Consider the following 18,723-nt stretch of genomic DNA (forward strand, 5'->3'; position numbering starts at 1 on the left):
ACTATCCTTGCAAAACAGCATTTCTTCCAATAAACTCCCTAAGGTCATACCAGAGCTGTCCCACTTCAGCCAGTTACATATTTGGATTTTCTCCATCAGATATATACTGAAAATATGGTATGCACAAGGCAGTGATACGCAGTAATCCCATAGCAGTACAGACACCATTGATTAGAATTTCTGAACTCCTCTTATGAGAGTACCTGGAGTGGGCTTAGTCAGGATCCCAGCCAATGGGGCAAGGTTATCATTTATTTCTTGAGGGGCTGGTGCTAGAGCAGGACCCTACATGAGGTTTCTGAGAGCAGAAAGAATTATAGGGTGAGTCTAAGCTAAAGTCCTTAGTGGCTACAGAGAGTTGAGATGTGAAAATTAGGTACGAGATGTCAAGTCTACAGGGATAATTGTAGGCCTATAAGCCAGAGACCAAGCTGAGTCAGGATCCTTGTGAAAAGAAAAGCAAAATAAGATCAACCTGGAAGTGAGAAGGGGCCCGGGCAAGTCTTGGGATTCATTTATTCATTCAATCATTTATTCTCCAAATATTTACTTAGCATTTATTATATTCTAGGAATTGTACATGACCTTATGGGTGGTTATTCTTGTGGTCAACTTCATTTATAGGTGTAGATTAAAGCAATACAATTTGAATTTGAATGTGTGACTTTAAATAAGCTGGATAACCTTTCTGTGTATCAGCTTTCCATCCTAAAATGAAAGATGATAACAGAAATTTTCCTCCTAGGTTGCAATGAAAATTAAATAAAAATTCCGGTGACACACTAACACCTAACACATGAGAAGTACATGTAAATGTTATTTAAATTACTAAATTAGAGTAGGAGAAGACCTCTGTCATCAATCTTAAATCTGACTATCAAATTGAGGGTGAAGTAGAGATTGGGCTAAAGGATTCTTTTAAATTGTGTGAAGAAAGAGTTTGAAAAGCAAATGAGTAGCATGCAGAAAACTTTAGGAATAATTTTCTACCCAGCAAGAGGACATATTTATTTTATTTTATTCATATACATGTTTTGTGCCCTGCTTTTTGGCCAGAAAAGGTTTTAAGTGGCTTACAACAAAACAGTGGTCATACTGAACTAATAAGAAAGAAGGTAGAAATAGAAATTGAAAATCCAGTTCAAGGAAGGAAAATCTCTCAAATATTCCAACCATGAGGAGCAATATAATTGATATAGTTTAGCATCAAATTTGGTTCTCTTGACTGGTGAAGGCAAAGGAGGAAACACTGTCGATTGTATAATTCTCAATATCAGTAAATGGGAAGCATACTCATTCCTTATTGGAAACCAAATATTCTTCCTGAAATCATTCTAAAATAAATTTCTCATATCAGACATTATATGAGGGACAGTGAATTTGAACATAGGTTTACAATCAAGTAGTTCTGGTTTCAAATTCCAGCTCCATAACCCATTAGTTCTATGATCTGGGGCACATAACAAATTCTTTCAGACTCTGATTCATTTGCAAAATGGGAATAATAATATTTTCTACATCTTAGGGCCTCTGTCACAATTAAATGACATATAAAACATTTAATATAGTGCCTAGCATATGCTAATCCCTCAATAAATGGAAGGTCTCCTTTCCCTCTACAGTTCCTCTACTTCCTCCTCTTCTCCTGCTCTCTCTTTTTTCTTTCTTTTACTTTCTCTTTTTAATCCCTCCATCCTCCTCCTTTTCTTATTACCACTACCTGATATGTTATATTTGGGAACACCTCTTCAATATTCATTCTAGGTACATATAATGACTGGAACAATTGTAACAGCTCTATAGCACTTACTATGTGCTAGGCACTGTTCTAAGTACTTTATATTTTTTGATTCATTTAATCTTCATTTTAAAAAAAGATAGGCCAATTATGTGCAAGAGTGAAAATCACAGGGAGTATTTAAAGGAGGTCGTATCGGAGCTGGGCGCGGTGGCTCACACCTGTAATCCTAGCACTCTGAGAGGCCGAGGCGGGTGGATTGCTCAAGGTCAGGAGTTCGAGACCAACCTGAGCAAGAGCGAGACCCCGTCTCTACCAAAAAAAAAAATAGAAAGAAATTATCTGGACAACTAAAAATATATAGAAAAAATTAGCCGGGCATGGTGGCGCATGCCTGTACTCCCAGGTACTTGGGAGGCTGAGGCAGGAGGATCACTTGAGCCCAGGAGTTTGAGGTTGCTGTGAGATAGGCTGATGCCACGGCACTCTAGCCAGGGCAACAGAGCCAGACTCTGTCTCAAAAAAAAAAAAAAAAAAGAAGGTTGTGTTGGAATCCAATGAAATATCAGCAAATAAATGGTGTCAACTAAGTCATGAGACTTTTGGGGTATGTTTTCTTAATAGGTAAATGGATTAACTCCCATGGACTTCTCTTTCCTTTTGCTAAAAGGTAGTGTGGGAGCCCAAAAGAGAAAGCAGGCCTGGAGTGGATGGCTTAGGCCAACTTGGATTGAAGCATTATGGATAAGGGCTCTCACTTTCCTTGGCTCTGCCTTCATTTCCCAACCTCACACTCAATCGCAAGCGTCAGACTCAGAGGCCCAAAGAAGAATATGATTCTAATAGAGGCTTCCATTTTCAAAACCCCATCACTGTCTATGGATGGGCTTCAGGGGATCTGGGAACCTTGTGAAATTATATAATATCCTGTGATTATATGAATATACTCCTGAGGGTGGCTGATAATATATTTTGTTAGATTCTTCAAGGGAGCTATGCTCCCTCAATGTCAGCAGCTATCATTGTAAGAGGACCAAGGAGAACATTCATATGTAGTTCAGTCCAGCTCACCATAATTGGATCACTTTTTGATGTGGGGATTTTCTGGGCAAGACTTTGAAATCATATATTATATGTTTTCAGAAATCATAGCAATGGTAACTGGCTAGACAGTAAGTAAGTCAAGGATACTGGTATTTGGGGATTCTGACATCTTGACACTGCCACTCCTCTCAAAACTGCAAGGAACATAAGTGACAGCTGAAGCTATGGATGTGAAGTGGTGACTTAGAGACACTCAATAGATGGAAAAGAGCAGAGAGCCAAAGAAGAATCCCTAGGGGACCATAAAATATAGGTGAAGGAATAAAAATAGCAGCATATAATATGTTTCCAACACTATTCTAAATGTTCATCTTTTTTTAAAGAGTTTAATTTCACAACAACTTTATGAGGTGTGTACCACTAATCTCTCCATTTTACAGAAGAGGAAACTGGAGCACAGAAGAGTCAAGCGATTTGCTTAAGGTCACACAGTTAGTAAATGGCATAACTGGGATTCAAACCCAGGCAGTTAGTGTGGCTCCAGGGCCTGTGCTCTTAACCATTAAACTGTACTGCTTTATTCGCTTGGCCATTGGAACATACTATCTCATTGGTACCTGTCTTCCACGAATGTGTCTTGGACCATAAAGACAGAGATGAGCCTTTACTTATCTTTTGGGTTCCTCTCTGGACTTAGCATAATACCGTATATATCTAATAGGCCCACAACACATACTTGTTGAATGAGTGTCCTGGGCCACAGACCTACTGGGCAGCTATGGAGTCATTACAAGTGGTCTGTGATCTTATTAAAGGGCACTGAACATTGTCTGGTGATGGAATAGACAGGACATCAATTACGTATATCGTAATTTTTCACAGGTATGCAGATCCCCTTATTATTCATAAAATATAAATTCATTTACAGGTGTCATAGAATTCCAAGTAGCTTTGTGTTATGATGAATTACCTCCATCAATGGAAACTTAAAGTACAGCTACTATCATTTGTGATGTTTTTACAAGAGTCATATTCAAAATGTTAGTAACCACTGAGTTGAGAGCAAGATAGAAAAAAAAAACACTTATCAGTTATGATAGGGTGGGTTATACTGTAGTAACAAATACACTCCAAATCTCTGTGATTTAAAACAACAAAGATTTATTTATTGCTCACAGTACATGTCACAAAACAGCTGGAGGCTCTGTTCCATGTCATCTCACTTCAGGACACAGGGTGATGCAATGGTAACCATTTGGAACTTCGCCAGTTGCTGTAGCACCGAGAAAAAGGGAACTTACAATTTCTGCTAGCAAGTAGCACACATTACTTCTATTACATTTTATTGACCAAAGCAAGTCCCATTGCCACATTTGAGTTTAGGTGTGAGGGGAAGTATCATTCTATTATGTACTTAGAAGAAAAACTAGAAATATTTGATGAGCAGTGCTAATAACTCTCATAAATGTGGGCTTTACTTTCTAGAATGGCTGGATGAAAAGCAAGTTTGTGTAGGGTCAACTTCCAGATGATCCAGGGATGTTTATTCTTTCAAGGAATCCTAATAGCCCATTATTTTTGTAATAAAGCAAAGGCCCAGCTCATAATACAAACAATCAAGTCCTTCACTTATTCCATCCTCTGATAAATACAGACTTTTGTGTAGTTTGTGCCCATATACAAGCTTTTTAGTAGATGATACGGGAAGACCTTTGGGCAGAAATGTCATTAACAAAGAGGAAAAAGGAGGATGAAGAGAAGCGGGGAAAGGCGAAAGTGGTACTACTTGTTATACCCTTTACTGATGTCATCACAGAATGGCATTTGACTCCATCCAGAGAAGGCTGGCCAGATTGTCTTGATTTGCAAGGAGCATTGTTTTGTGCCTCAGATACCAACTTCATGCACAGTCTATGTAATGTGGGTTTGACGTTTTAAATATTACTCTGTGTCTTTGCTAGTAACCATAAAGACCTGCAAGGTCTGGATCTATTTTTTCTTTTCTTATATTAAATATTTAAAACTTGAAGTGAAAAAATCACATGACATCAAATTAACCATTTTAAAGGGAACAATTCAGTGGCACTTAGTACATTCAAAATGTGCAACCACCACTCCTATCTAGTTCCAAAAAATTTTCATCACCCCAGAAGGAAACCCTGTATCCATTAAGCAGTAACTTCCCATTCCCCTCTCCCTGCAGCCCCTGAAAAGTACCAATGTGATTTCTGACTCTATGGATCTACCTAGATATTTCACATAAATAGAATCTTATAATATGTTATCTTTTGTGTCTGGCTTTCTTTCACTTAGGATAATGTTTTCAAGGTTTATTCATGTTGTAGCATATATCAGTACTTAATTCCTTTTTAATGGCTGAATATTATTCGTATATATATATATATACATATCACAACTGTTTATCCATTCATCTGATGATGGACATTTTTTTACATTTTAGCTATTATGAATAGTGTTGCTGTGGACATGTGGGCACATGTATTAATATTTGAGTTCCTGTTCTCAATTCTCTTAGATATATATCTAGGAGTGGAATTGCTTGGTCATATAGTAAATGTTTAAGGAACTGTCAAATTATTTTCTATAGTTGCTGAACCATTTTACGTTCCCAACAGCAATGTACATGTATCTCTCTACATATTCACCAACACCTGTTAATTTCCTTTTTTGAAATTAGAGCCATCCTATTAGCTGTGAAGAGATATCTCATTGTGGTTTTGATTTGTGTTTCCCTAATGTCTAATTGATGTGGATCATCTTTTCATGTGTCTGCTGGCCTTTTGTAATGAGGAAATGTCTGAGTCCTTTGTCCATTAATTCCTTGGATTTTTTGTGTTTTTGTAGTTGAATTGCAGGAGTTCTTTATATATTCTGGATATGAGACCATTATCAGATATATAATTTCCAAATATTTTCTTCTGTGGGCTATCTTTTCAGTTTTTTGATTATGTTCTTTGATGCACAGAGATTTCCCTGACTGCCACAAGCTGAGAAAGAGGGAGAGAGAAGAGAGAAGAAGATGAAGAAAAGAAGAGAAGAAGAGAAAGAGGAGGAGGAGGAGGAGAAAGAAGAAGAGGAGGAGGGAGAGGAGGAGAACAGAGGAGAAGGAGGAAGAGGAAAGAAAAAAGAATCAAAACCTCTACCAGTCTTTGCAGATTAGCTCTGTGCTGGCCATTCTGTGGACACTTAGCCAGGCTATTTACAACTCTGATTTACTTTTACTTCTTTGTACTAAGCCTAGAAATCACCCAGAGATGAAGGCCTAGTGTCTTCTCGGGAGTTTTCTGAGCGTGCATTCTGCCCTGGGCATGCTTGTGGCTTTCCAAATTCCCTAGTAATATACACTGCCACTTTTGAATACCCTAATTTCCTAAAGAAACTCTCTCCCCAGCTGTTTCTCCCAGGCTTTTGGTGACCTATTGTTTGCCTTGACTGTAATCTTTTGCCCCAGGCAGCTGTGGGTTGTTTATTTGCCTTACAATGTTTCCCAGGAATGCCCACTGCTTTTCAGCTGGGAGTGAGTTCTAAGTTAGGTGAAGCAAAGACAATCACCTTGCATCTGTCCTTCAGGGAGCCCCTAGACATATTAGCACAGATAAATGCAGTTCTTTGAGAATGAAGTTTGTTCTGCTTCCTCTCAAACCAGGAAAGCGAGCTGCTGTCTTAAAGACTGCTGCCAAGCCAGGGAGGGGTGTGAGGCAAGGAGCAAATAAAAAGGTCACAAACCTTTCCTATTCTTTTAAAGTTGCCTTTTTCCTAATTCAGCATTTGTTTGGTCACTGTGCCTTTGACTATTTTGCAGTTCTTCAAAAGTTGATTCTGACAGTTTTTGCTTGGTTTTTCAGTTTCTGTGAAAGCCCTTGGAGCTACCTACTCTGTTATTTTCACCGATGTCACTTAGATCTATGCTTTTTATCCCTTTCTTAATTCTTAAAATTAAAAAGAAAAATCCCAAGAAAAATATGAGTGGGTGTAGGACTACAGTCCAGTGAAAATTTCAGGCCTTTTTGGCGAAGGTTGTTAACTTGTTAATAAATATGAAGAAGAAACTCACTTACCACATCTTTTCTACAGTCTTATTTTTCAATGTCATTATTGTGATACGTAACATTGAGGAAGAAGGCATTATTGCGTGGTGGTTAAGAGCATGGTCTCGAATTAAAAGATGTGGGATTGAATCTTGACTCTGCCATTTACCAACTGTGTGACCTTGGGTTTGTCACTTAATTCTTAATCTCTCTGAACCTCAGCTTCTTTATCAGTAAAATAAGAACATTTATTCTTACTTCATTAGGTTGTAGTGTAGATTGAGTTAATGCATGTGAAAGTTGTATGGCACATATCAAGTGGTGCTGGATATTCCCCATTTTTTCCTCTAGATTACTCTACACCATTCTCTGCCCTCCTTTGTGTCCTAGAAGGCTGACCAGTATGGACTACTTCAATAGGCTTTATTGCTCTCTGGCTTCCAGGTGGGTTTGGTCAGTGTGAGTGCTATCAGGAAATCAGAGGGGGAGATGAGAAAGAATTTAGAGTATTTGTTTTTCTGGTTCCCTCCCTCCCGGGGTATAGTTTGGCAGTGACTGTGGTCTTCCACCCAAGGCCATAGTTGCTGTCAGGCAGTCCTTTTTCCTTGGCTCCTGCTCTCCCCTTCTCTGGGTGATTGACCTTCTGTGGTTGATATCACTACACCCTGCACAGACCCTTGGATTAAATGCTACTCAATTACTCCTCTTGAGTGTGCCATCTGTTTTACTGCCAGAGCCCTATAGGTTGCTTAATGAATTGTAGTTTCAGTGTACTTTTCAAAGTAAAAGAATTAATGTGGCTACTGTCTGGTGTTATCAAGGTGAGACTGATGTAGGCTGATATCATCAAGGTAGAGGTAAAAGTTAAGGTCTCACATAGGCCAGGGAAGAAGAGTAGGAACAGTTAGTAGACATCATGAGAATCACATGCTGGGTAGTACCAACAGACACCTAAATATTAGAGAGACAAGTTGCAGTTCAAATTCATGATTAGTCTGTTTCAAAGTCAACTGTAATAAAAGTGGATATGGACAAGTATAAGGTAGTGACTAAGAGCATGAGCTCTGAGCCAGATGATTTAGGTTGGAATCTTGGCTCTATCACCTAACAACTATGTAATCTTGGATAAGTTTCATACCCTCTCTGGGAGTGGGTTTCCTTATCCATAAAATGGGGATAATAACAGTACCTCCATCATAGAGTTGAAATGAGGATTCAATGAGTTAATGCATGTAAAGTGCCTAGATTTCTTGACACACAATAAGAACTGTTTAAATGTTGAATGAACTAATGGGAAGCCATGTGCTGTAGTATTATTTTGGTGAAGACCACTGGCTCAGGCAGAGGATGAAATCCTACTATGGATAACAAGCCCTTATTTTGGTGTGTCTGCTTCTACAGATGTAGCACCATAGTTGTAGAGTTTGGTTAGGTCTATAATGAATGCATTGACTCTGAAGAAGAGTACCTTTGGGTCTTCCAGATGGCTCCTTGGTCAAAATTTCGTGTTTTATGGTTACATGGTAGCAAATTCTGGGCCCCCAGAAGTCCTGATAGATCTGGTGGAGGCTCTTATAGAGATCACTATGTCCACCAAGAGAGATTTTGTGGCACAGAGTACTTGAACACAAGTGCTTTCAGCAAGAACATAGGGATGACATGATAATCCTCCTTGGTATTGTCTGGGGATGGCAGAAAAGTCAGTGAAGCATCTCTCGGCTTTGGGATAAGAGTCTTTCCTGAAGCTGCTGAATAAGTGTATACTCTATTTCTTATTCCACAGCCCTTTATAAGCCATATATAGTAGATAGGGGAGGGGACATCATTAACCTTATTTTATAAACAAGAAAACTGGGGCCTACTGTGATGGATTTAGGAAGAGGAGGGGCTAAGAATCTGAACCAGATTTATCTGAATCTTAGGTCCATTTTCTTTGGACCACATGATACTTCTCACTCCTCTGATTGGGTTTGCATGATATGGCTTTCTGTGTATTTAGAAAAAGTCAAAGGCAGAAAAGAGAGCACAAGTAAAACATATACCAAAGTGAAAGAGTATGGTAAATTAAGAGATTTTCAATGACCAGATAGATGGATTGAGAATGCAGAAAGACCAGGCATATGCCATCGCCAGCACTGGAAGTAGTCTTATTATAGTTTGAAACAACTGGAGATGAAACTTATGAATATGGTGAGCTGGGGAGACAGAGGAAAGTTCTCTGTCTTCCCTCTATTTGCCTAAAAGCAGGACACAGATTTACAAAGATGAAAGGTATCCTGCCTCTCCCATCCCCTATTAGGGAGAACAAAGATTAACCAGTGTAGACAACTTTGGACCTTTATTGGCCTGGAGATGGTACCAGAGGAATCTATGTTAATAAGCTTTACTAACTAACCTTTATCTGCCATTTATTTGCCTTTCCTCAAGTTGCCACCCATGAAGACTCAAAGTCTTTTTCCTTTGTCTTGTCACTTCTCTAAAAATGTACTGTTCTTTGTTGAAGATACTATATAAGCTAGAATTCACAGCTACCTCTTTGAGAACCACCCATTCCCTCTGTGCCTCCCATATATATATGAAATACATTAATAAACTTCTGTTTGATTTTCTCTTTTTAATCTGTCTCTTGTTACAGGGGTTCATTCCAACTAAGAACTGATGGGGGCCAGTGTTCCCCTACAGCCTCTAAAACACTATGCACTTTGTTAGGAGCTGAGGATCTAATCATGAGCAAAAAAACACACTCAGTAGAGTCTTCTTCATGAGGCTTATGTACTAGAAATAGAAAGAGGCATTAATCAACCATTGATTGCTGCTACTCATGCTCATTTGAAAGCCTACAACTTTGGTCCTATCTTAAAGGCAGAACCCTCTGAGTGTGGCTTCTTTTAGGGAATTGAAATAAAACTAATATTTACTGACAGTTTTCTTTATATCATGTACTTTACTAGGCCTTTTACCTACACTATCTCATTTATTCTTCATAATAAACCTACTAGAAAGGTGTTATTCTACTCTTATAGATGAGAAAATGGAGTATCAGAGAGGTCTAGTAGCTTGCCCAAGGTCAGGCAGCAACTAAACAGTAGGAATGGAGTTTATCCCTTTATTTTGTTCCAGAGCTCATAGTCCTTCTATTTAAAAAAAAGAGAAAACTACCTCCAACATTATGACATGATTGGTATCACACTATCATAATAGTTCAGAGAATTAAATGATCTTAGATTCTCTTTATAAAAATGTTTATAATTTATATGATGAGTTCAGAATTTTATCCACTGAAATAAAATAAATTATAAATTACCTAAAATTCATTGTATTTTGCACCAAATTCTCATCACAACCTCACCTTTTAATGATAGCTTGGTATCTTCTACTTTTCAGTATTTGGTTTGAATCTTGATGAAAATGTTGACAACATTCTTAAAGAGTTCTGAATAAAAGGAAACTGGAAAATTAAAAATAATAATTTTTCATGAAAAGAAATCATGTCATTTCAGAGGAATAGAATACTGTTTTGTACTTTAGTTATGGCATTAGTCATCAAGCAGTTCTTCCCTGTTTTAAAATTATTCTTCCTGGGCAATGTAAATTTAGCTGTTTATAACTCTGTTATACTAAATATGATTGACGTAAACATTTATTAGTCTGTTATATGGTGAGCAAATAGAATTGTAGAAAGATTGTCACTATATTAATTTTGATTTTATTTCTCCATTCACATGTCCTCTTTTGCCTCCTCACCATCCTGTGAAAACAGCTTTAAGTTTGGAAGCTCAACAGTGTCCACTAGTGGGCGAATAAAAGTATAACTGTGATTACAAATGAAAACCTATTAGATTGAAATGCAGGAAGTAAAGACTTCCTCTAAAGATTACTACATATATTATCAAAATGATATTTCTAGGTGATATCCACATTTTGTAAAAAAATTACAGAATAAGATTTTAGGAAAAATCATTCCATTCTATATTTGCTTAATGAAGAAACCCTAATTCTATGTAGAATTCAAGTAATAATAGTTGAAATGGTTTTAAAATTTTTAAAACTTTTGATTTTCACTATTGGAATATTGTTTAAGATGAAAAGTGTTTTTACTTTTAAAAGCTTATCTTGTCCTCAATCCTTGCCTGAAATTGCAACTCCTATAAAAATGTTTTAAGGATAGTGGAAGCCAAATGTATATTGGATCTCCCAGGACAATTATTTTCAAATTTTAGTGTGCATCAGAATAGCCTGGAGAGTTTGAGTAAAATGCTGAAATAAAGAATGCTCTGCTGCTTCCACCAAGATCCCCCTTCAGAACTGAAGAACTTATTTCCCCAGATGCTGGGAGTGCTCTTCAATGCCAGCTCATAGCAGCCAGTGCTCTCTAGGAATTCCCCTCAGTTGAAGATCTTATCCAAGATCATGTCACATTCTCAGTATAATGACATCTGGATTGATGCACTCCAAAATCTTGAATCCTGACATGTACTAAACCTTCTGAGTCTGCAGAAGCACATTTTTCTTTAATATGACATAGCACTTCCCCCTTACTTGAAGACAATGCAGAGTCCTCCTCATCAAGAAAACATCTGCCCCCACCCAGATATCTACCCCCTTAGAGATCTTCCCCCCATCATACCTTATGGCTACTAGGACATTAACCAGGGTCACACAGAACACAATTCAGCTGGGGCATGCTTGGCTTGCTGAAAGGACAAAGGGAATTTGCTCCAAAAGAAATATAGGACCTAGCTAACATGTACTGGCTATGTGTACCAGTAAAATATGTATTGGAGTAGATTATGAGGGATGTAGATTTTGGACTGTAGGTGGATGAAGGGAATAAAATTGAATCAGGATGAGTTTAATGATTGGTAATTAATCTTCTAGGATACAGGATTAAACAAGAAGAAGCAAGAACCCTGGGACACAGGGTAAACATGTTGCTAGGATAACTCCTAGAAACCTGGGGAAAGTGATGGGCCACACTAAATGAAGTAGAAATAGCAGTACTGCCTTAGCAGACAATGGAAGAAGGGATTAAAGGCACAGAGATCTGAGCATCCTATAATGGGTATATTTATGTAAGAATAGAAAAACTATGTTCTACAAGTGTCCTAAAGGATACCCCCTTCACCAAAGCAATAAGAAATGGGCTGGTGAGAGGTACATCAACATTAATGAGAAGCACACTGGTTGCTCTCCTCTGTAAGGCAGGGCTGATTGTAGGTGAGGTGGTCACAAAATTGACTTTACCAATAGCAATAGAAATAATAGGATTCTGAAATAATTGAGACCATATGATGGCATTTAACTATCAGAAGCAGGTAGATGCAGTTATCATAATAAGCATCAAGGTCAGAGTAGCAGTCAGGGGCCCTGGCCATCAGAGAGCCATGGAGATGATTAATAGAATATGGTGTCCTTAATACAAGATAGATGGACAGCCATGTATTGCTTAATCTATACAATCGAATGACAGGAAGTTGAGGGAAGGTGTCCTAATAAAAAAGTACAATCTTTTGCCTAGTTTCTAGATGTGGGTCTGGCTTCTGACCTAGAATCTCTCTGAAGGACAAGTTGGCTCTGCAGGAGGAAGGACCCTGGAATACCATGGTAATGCATACTGTATTGATTCCTGTAGTCTTTCTCCAAAAAGACCCATGGCCATTTATTTGGGTAACTGTATACAGGAAAAAGATGAGCACTCAAATATTTTCAAGATGATTGGACACATTGTTCAAGTTAATATTATATCTAGTGATCTGTAATCATGTCCCCATTATTAGAGAGGGGATGTATGTGGGCCAGATAATAAATGGATTCCTGGCCCAGGGCCAAAAGAGCACAAGTAAGCTGAATGAACAGGGGGGCCCAAACACCCATGTTATCACTATTATTATACTAGCTCCTTTCCTTCAACTCATACTCATGGCCACACAGGGAAGTTGCTTATAATTAGCCAATGGAAGAGGAAATAGCCATGATTAGTTCACCATTGGGTCATCAAAGTATGCAGGCAAATCAAAAAGACTTCAATACAGCCTCATTCAGGGGAAGTCTTGATAGATAGTGATGAGGATAAATTTTCTCAATGGGCATAGCTTTGTGAGATGCACCTAGCAGAAATTATAGACTCCTGAAGAAACAGTAAACAATGAAATAGATGGAATAATTTGGTCAGATGATGGTAGTGACTATCACCTCAATTCTGATCAGGGAACTGCTTGGAGACTGTGTGATAAAGATGCATCAGAGAACAGGCTCAGCAGGGACCCACTGGGCTTCTTCTCAGATGGCCACAGCTGATCCCACTCTGAGCTCTAGGGTCCAGAGCTCCTGGTCTACACAGAGATCAGCTCACTGAAACTGCCCCCACATTGCACCTTGCTAGACCAGGGAGGGAGCAGGAAGAGCAGATGCTCCCACACCTGTGACTGGGAGCCAAGCGCTCCACCCACCAGGGAATTTGAATGGAGCATGTATCAACACCACATGAGAGGTCCCACAGTAGCAGCCAGCCCAGAAGGACCTATGCGAGGATAGAGCCCCATCGATCCAGCAGCCCAGCCCATGCAGCCTCACCTACTGACCAGTGACAAGCCACCCAGACCTGTGTGCCACCACACTGAGGTCCACACCGTCATGGACCCATGGCTCCATGCACTACATCGAGGTCCATGCCCCCACAGACCTGTATGATGGTGGTGAGCCACGTCCCCTGGCCCCACGTGCCAGCTGGTGGGCCACACCCCCATGGCACCACATGACTCCGTGCCTGTGGTCCAGATCTCTCTCCACCATGGACCACTAGCCACAAGTCACCCCCTGTCACTTATCACCATTACATCTAGACCTAGGTGGAGTGAATGCCTGCATCCCTGACACGTGCAGACACTGCCCAGATAGCCTTGCCAAGAAGCCACTGCCAACACCACAGGGGGACTGGGGCAGAACAATCTCCCACAACACCTGCCTCTATGGAAAGGGACTCACCAAGCCCCCTGCCTGAGATTCCAATAGCGGCCTAGGGACCAACCAATCTGCACAAAGTTCCCCCAGCACTAGATTGGATTGTGACAAACACAGGGGAATGGGACAACATAAAACAGCTACATTACAAGATCTCAGTACATCCATCCCTTTCATACCAGATCAGTGTTCCAGAATTGAACACAAAAGCCCCGCCTAGGGAAATCTCCTTCTTCTTACTAAATAGGAGAGTTCCCAGCAAAGAAGAACAAGTGCACTACAAGCCTATCAGCCCTCAGCTGAGAGAAGAGGTTTCAGATGAGAAGAAATCAGCAAAAGAATTCTGGCAACATGAAAAAAGAAGCTAATTCGACACCCCCAAATCATGACAATGGACCTATAGCAACAGATCCCAACCAAAAGGAAATTGTGAAAATGTCAGAAATGGAATTCAGAATATGAATGACAAACAAGATAAATGGAATTGAAGAGAAAGTTGAAAGACAGGACAAAGAAGCTTAAAAAATATTTCAGGACACGAATAAAAAAAATTAAAATGTTCCTAAAGCTATAAAAGACAACATAAGAAAGGATATGACAGAACTTAAGAGTGTGAAAGAGTCACTTAGGGAACTTCAAAATACAGCAGAAAGATCCAACAACAGTCTAGACAGAGCAGAAGAAAGAATTTCAGAGCTTGAAGATGAAGCTTTTGAACTAACCCAGTCAAAGATGCAGAAAAAGAATCAAGAAGAATGAACAATCATACAGAGAAATATGTCACTATGTAAAGTGACCCAATATCCAAATTATATGTATCCCTGAGGGAGAAGAAGACAAAGCAAAAAGCATGGGAAACTTGTTTGAGGAAATTACTGAGGAAAACTTCCCTGGTATTACCAAAGATTCAGATATCCAGATACAGGATGATCATTGAACACCAGGAAGATTCATAGCAAATAGGATGTCTCCAACACACGTAGTTATCAACCTGGACAAAGTCAAAATGAAGCAGAAAATTCTACAAGCTCAAGATGAAAGGAACACTAACCTACAAAGAAAAGCCTATCAGGTTAACAGCAGACTTCTCAGTGGAGACATTACAAGCCAGAAGGGATAGGGACCCCATTTCTAATCTTCTTTAATGGGACAATTGCCAGCCAAGAATTTTTTCCCTCAATATTGAGTCTTTTATCTTTATTTATTTATTTAATTTCAAAATATTATGGGGGTACAAATACTTTGGTTGCATATAATGCTTTTGCCTCTCCCAAGCCAGGGCTACAAATGTGTCCTTCCCCTATACAGTGCTCTCTGCATCCATTAGATGTGAGTTTACCACCCCTACTCCCCTCCCACCTGACCGGCACCCAATGAATGTTACTACCATGTGAGCACCTTAGTATTGATCAATTAGTACCAATTTGATGGTGAGTACATGTGGTCCTTGTTTTTCCATTCTTGCAATACCTCACTTCGAAGGATGGGCTCAAGCTCTATCTAGGATAACATAAGAGGTGTTAGTTCACCATTGTTTTTTTGTAGTTGAGTAGTATTCCATGGTATACATATATCACATTTTATTAATCCACTCATGTATTCATGGGCACTTGGGTTGTTTCCACATCTTTGCAATTGTGAATTGTGCTGCCATACTCATTCGAGTGCAGATGTCTTTATTATAGAATGCCTTTTTTACCTTTCGGTAGATGCCTAGTAGTGGGATTGCTGGATCAAATGGTATTTCTATTTTTAGCTCTTTGTGGTATCTCCAAATTATTTTCCACAGGGGTTGTACTAATTTACAGTTCCACCAGCAGTGTAAGAGTGTTCCAATCTCTCCGCATCTATGCCAGCATTTGTTGTTTTGGGACTTTTTGATAAAGGCCATTCTCACTGGAGTTAGGTGATGTCTCGTTGTGGTTTCGATTTGCATTTCCCTAATGATTAGACATGTAGAGCACTTTTTTATATGTTTGCCAGCTAAGAATTTTGTATCCTGCAAAACTAAGTTTCATATGTGTTGGAGAAATAAAGACTTTTCCAGACAAGCGAACACTAAGGAAATTTCCCACTACTAGATCTGCCCTATGGGAAATGCTCAATAGTGCACTATGCATGGAAGAGCACAGTAGATATCCATTAGAATAAAAACATCCAAAAGTTAAAGCTCACAGTTCTCATAAAACAATAACACAAGATAGAAAAAAAAAAGACAAAGTTTCATTCAACATGATGAATAGAACAGTACCCGACATATCAATACTAACACTGAATGTGAATGGTTTTAATGCTCCAATTAAAAGATATAGACTGGCTAAATGGGTGAAAAATCATTTTCCAGGTATATGTTGCCTCCAGGAAACCCATCTAACTTGCAAAGACACATGCGGACTCAAGGTAAAGGGATGGAAAAAAATATTCCAAGCAAATGGAAACCATAAGCGAGCTGGTGTAGCCATTCTCATATAAGATAAAATTGACTTTAAATTGACAATGGTAAAAAAGACAAAGATAAGATGGTTATTATATAATGATAAAGGGGGCAATTCAGCAAGAAGACATAACAATCCTAAATATATATGCACCTAACACAGGAGCTCCCAGATTCATAAAGCAAATTCTACTAGAGACAAGCAAAGAAATAAATGGTAGCATCTTAATCACCAGGGACTTTAACACCCAACTGACAAAACTGGACCAATCATTGAAGCAGAAAATCAAAAAAGAATCACTGCACTTATGTGGAACTCTAGAATAAATGGACCTAGCAGAAATTTACAGAACACTCTACCCAAAAGCTACAGAATATATATTCTTCTCATCAGCACATGGGACATTTTCCAAGATTGATCATATTCTAGGTCACAAAGCAAGTCTCAGCAAACTCAGAAAAATCAAAATCATATCATGTATCTTCTCAGATTATAGTAAAATAAAACCAGAAATCAATTCCAAGAGATATTCTCAATGCCACATAAAGTCATGGAAAATAAACAACTTGCTATGGAATGATCCTTGGGTCAATGATGAAATTAAGATGAAAATCAAAAGATTCTTGAAGCTGAATGACAAAATGGACACAGGCTTTCCAAATCTATGGGATACAATAAAGGCAATACTAAGGGGAAAATTCATAGCATTAAAGGCTTATATCAAAAAGACAGAAAGATCTCAAATTATCAACTCATGTCACATCTCAAGGAACTAGAAAAAGAATAACAAACCAAACCCCAAACCAGAAGAAAAGAAATAACACAGCTCAGAGAAGAACTAAATGAAATGGAAACCAAAAAAAAAAAAAAAAAAAATAAAAAGGATCAATGAATCACAAAGTTTGTTTTTTGAAAAGGTAAACAAAATGGATAGACCACTAGCAAGATTAACAAGAGATAGAAGAGAAAGGACTCAAGTAAACTCAATCAGAAATGAAAAAGGAGACATTACAACTGATACTACAGTTATACAAAGTATCATCCATGAGTACTACAAAAACCTCTAATCACACAAAATAGAAAATGGAGAAAATGGACAAATTCCTGGAAGCACACAACCTCCCAAGCCTGAATCAGGAAGAAACAGAAATCCTGAAGAGACTAACAGATAGCAGTAAGATTGAGGCAGTAATATAAAATCTCCCAACAACAACAACAACAAACAACAACAACAAAAGCCCCAGACCACAGGAATTCACAGCCAAACTTTACCAGGCCTACGAAGAGGAACTCGCGCTTATCCTACTGAAAATATTCTATAACATCAAGAAAGAGGGAATCCTCCCTAACTCATTCTATGAAGCCAGTATCACCTTGATACCAAAGCCAGGAAAGGACACAACAAAAAAGAAAACTACAGACCAATATCCCTTCTGAACACAGATGCAAAAATCCTCAACAAAATATTAGCAAGCTAAATTCAATAGCATATCAAAAAGATAATTCACCATGATCAAGTGGGTTTCATCTCAGGGAGGCAAGGATGATTCAATATATACAAATCAATAAATGTGATTGACCACATAAAAAGAAGCAAAATCAAAGACAATATGATCCTCTCTGTAGATGCAGAAAAAGCGTTTGATAAAATCCAGCACCCTATTATGATGAAAACCCTCAATATACTAGGTATAGAAGGAACATACCTTAAAATTATAAAAGCCATATATGACAAACCAACAGCCAACATCATACTGATTGGGGAAAAGTCAAAAGCATTCCCCCTGAGAACTGGAACAAGACAATGGTGCCCACTGTCACCACTTCTATTCAACATAGTACTGGATATTCTAATCAGAGTAATCAGGCAAAGAAAGAATTAGAGGGCCAGTTGCAGTGGCTCATGCCTGTAATCCTAGCACTCTGGGAGGCCGAGGTGGGTGGATTGGTTGAGCTCAGGAGTTCAAGACCAGCCAGGACAAGAGCGAGAGACCGTCTCTACTAAAAATAGAAAGAAATTAGCTGGACAACTAAAAATATATAGGAAAAATTAGCCAGGCATGGTGGTGCATGCCTATAGTCCCAGCTACTCGGGAGGCTGAGGCAGAAGGATCGCTTGAGCCCAGGAGTTTGAGGTTGCTGTAAGCTAGGCTGATGCCACGGCACTCTAGCCCAGGCAACAGAGTAAGACTCTGTCTAAAAAAAGAGTTAGAGGTCATCAAACTCAGGAAAGAGAATGTCAAACTATCCCTGTTTACCAATGATATGATTCTGTATCAAGAAAACTCTAAGGACTCCACCAAAAGACTACTAGAAATGATAAACAAATTCAGCAAAGTCTTAAAGGATAATGATAGCACTTAAGACAATAAAGAAGGTTGACAAACTTAAATAAATATTATGAATAGACCAGGAAGTTAGTAGAAGACAAACACAAAGAGGGGTAAGAAGTGTTAAAGCCAGATGGTATCTGCCTGCAAAGAGGAAAAATTTTATA

This window comes from Propithecus coquereli, unplaced genomic scaffold (genome assembly GCF_000956105.1).
Source record: "Propithecus coquereli isolate 6110/MARCELLA unplaced genomic scaffold, Pcoq_1.0 Scaffold478, whole genome shotgun sequence".
Classification (NCBI taxonomy): Eukaryota; Metazoa; Chordata; class Mammalia; order Primates; family Indriidae; genus Propithecus; species Propithecus coquereli.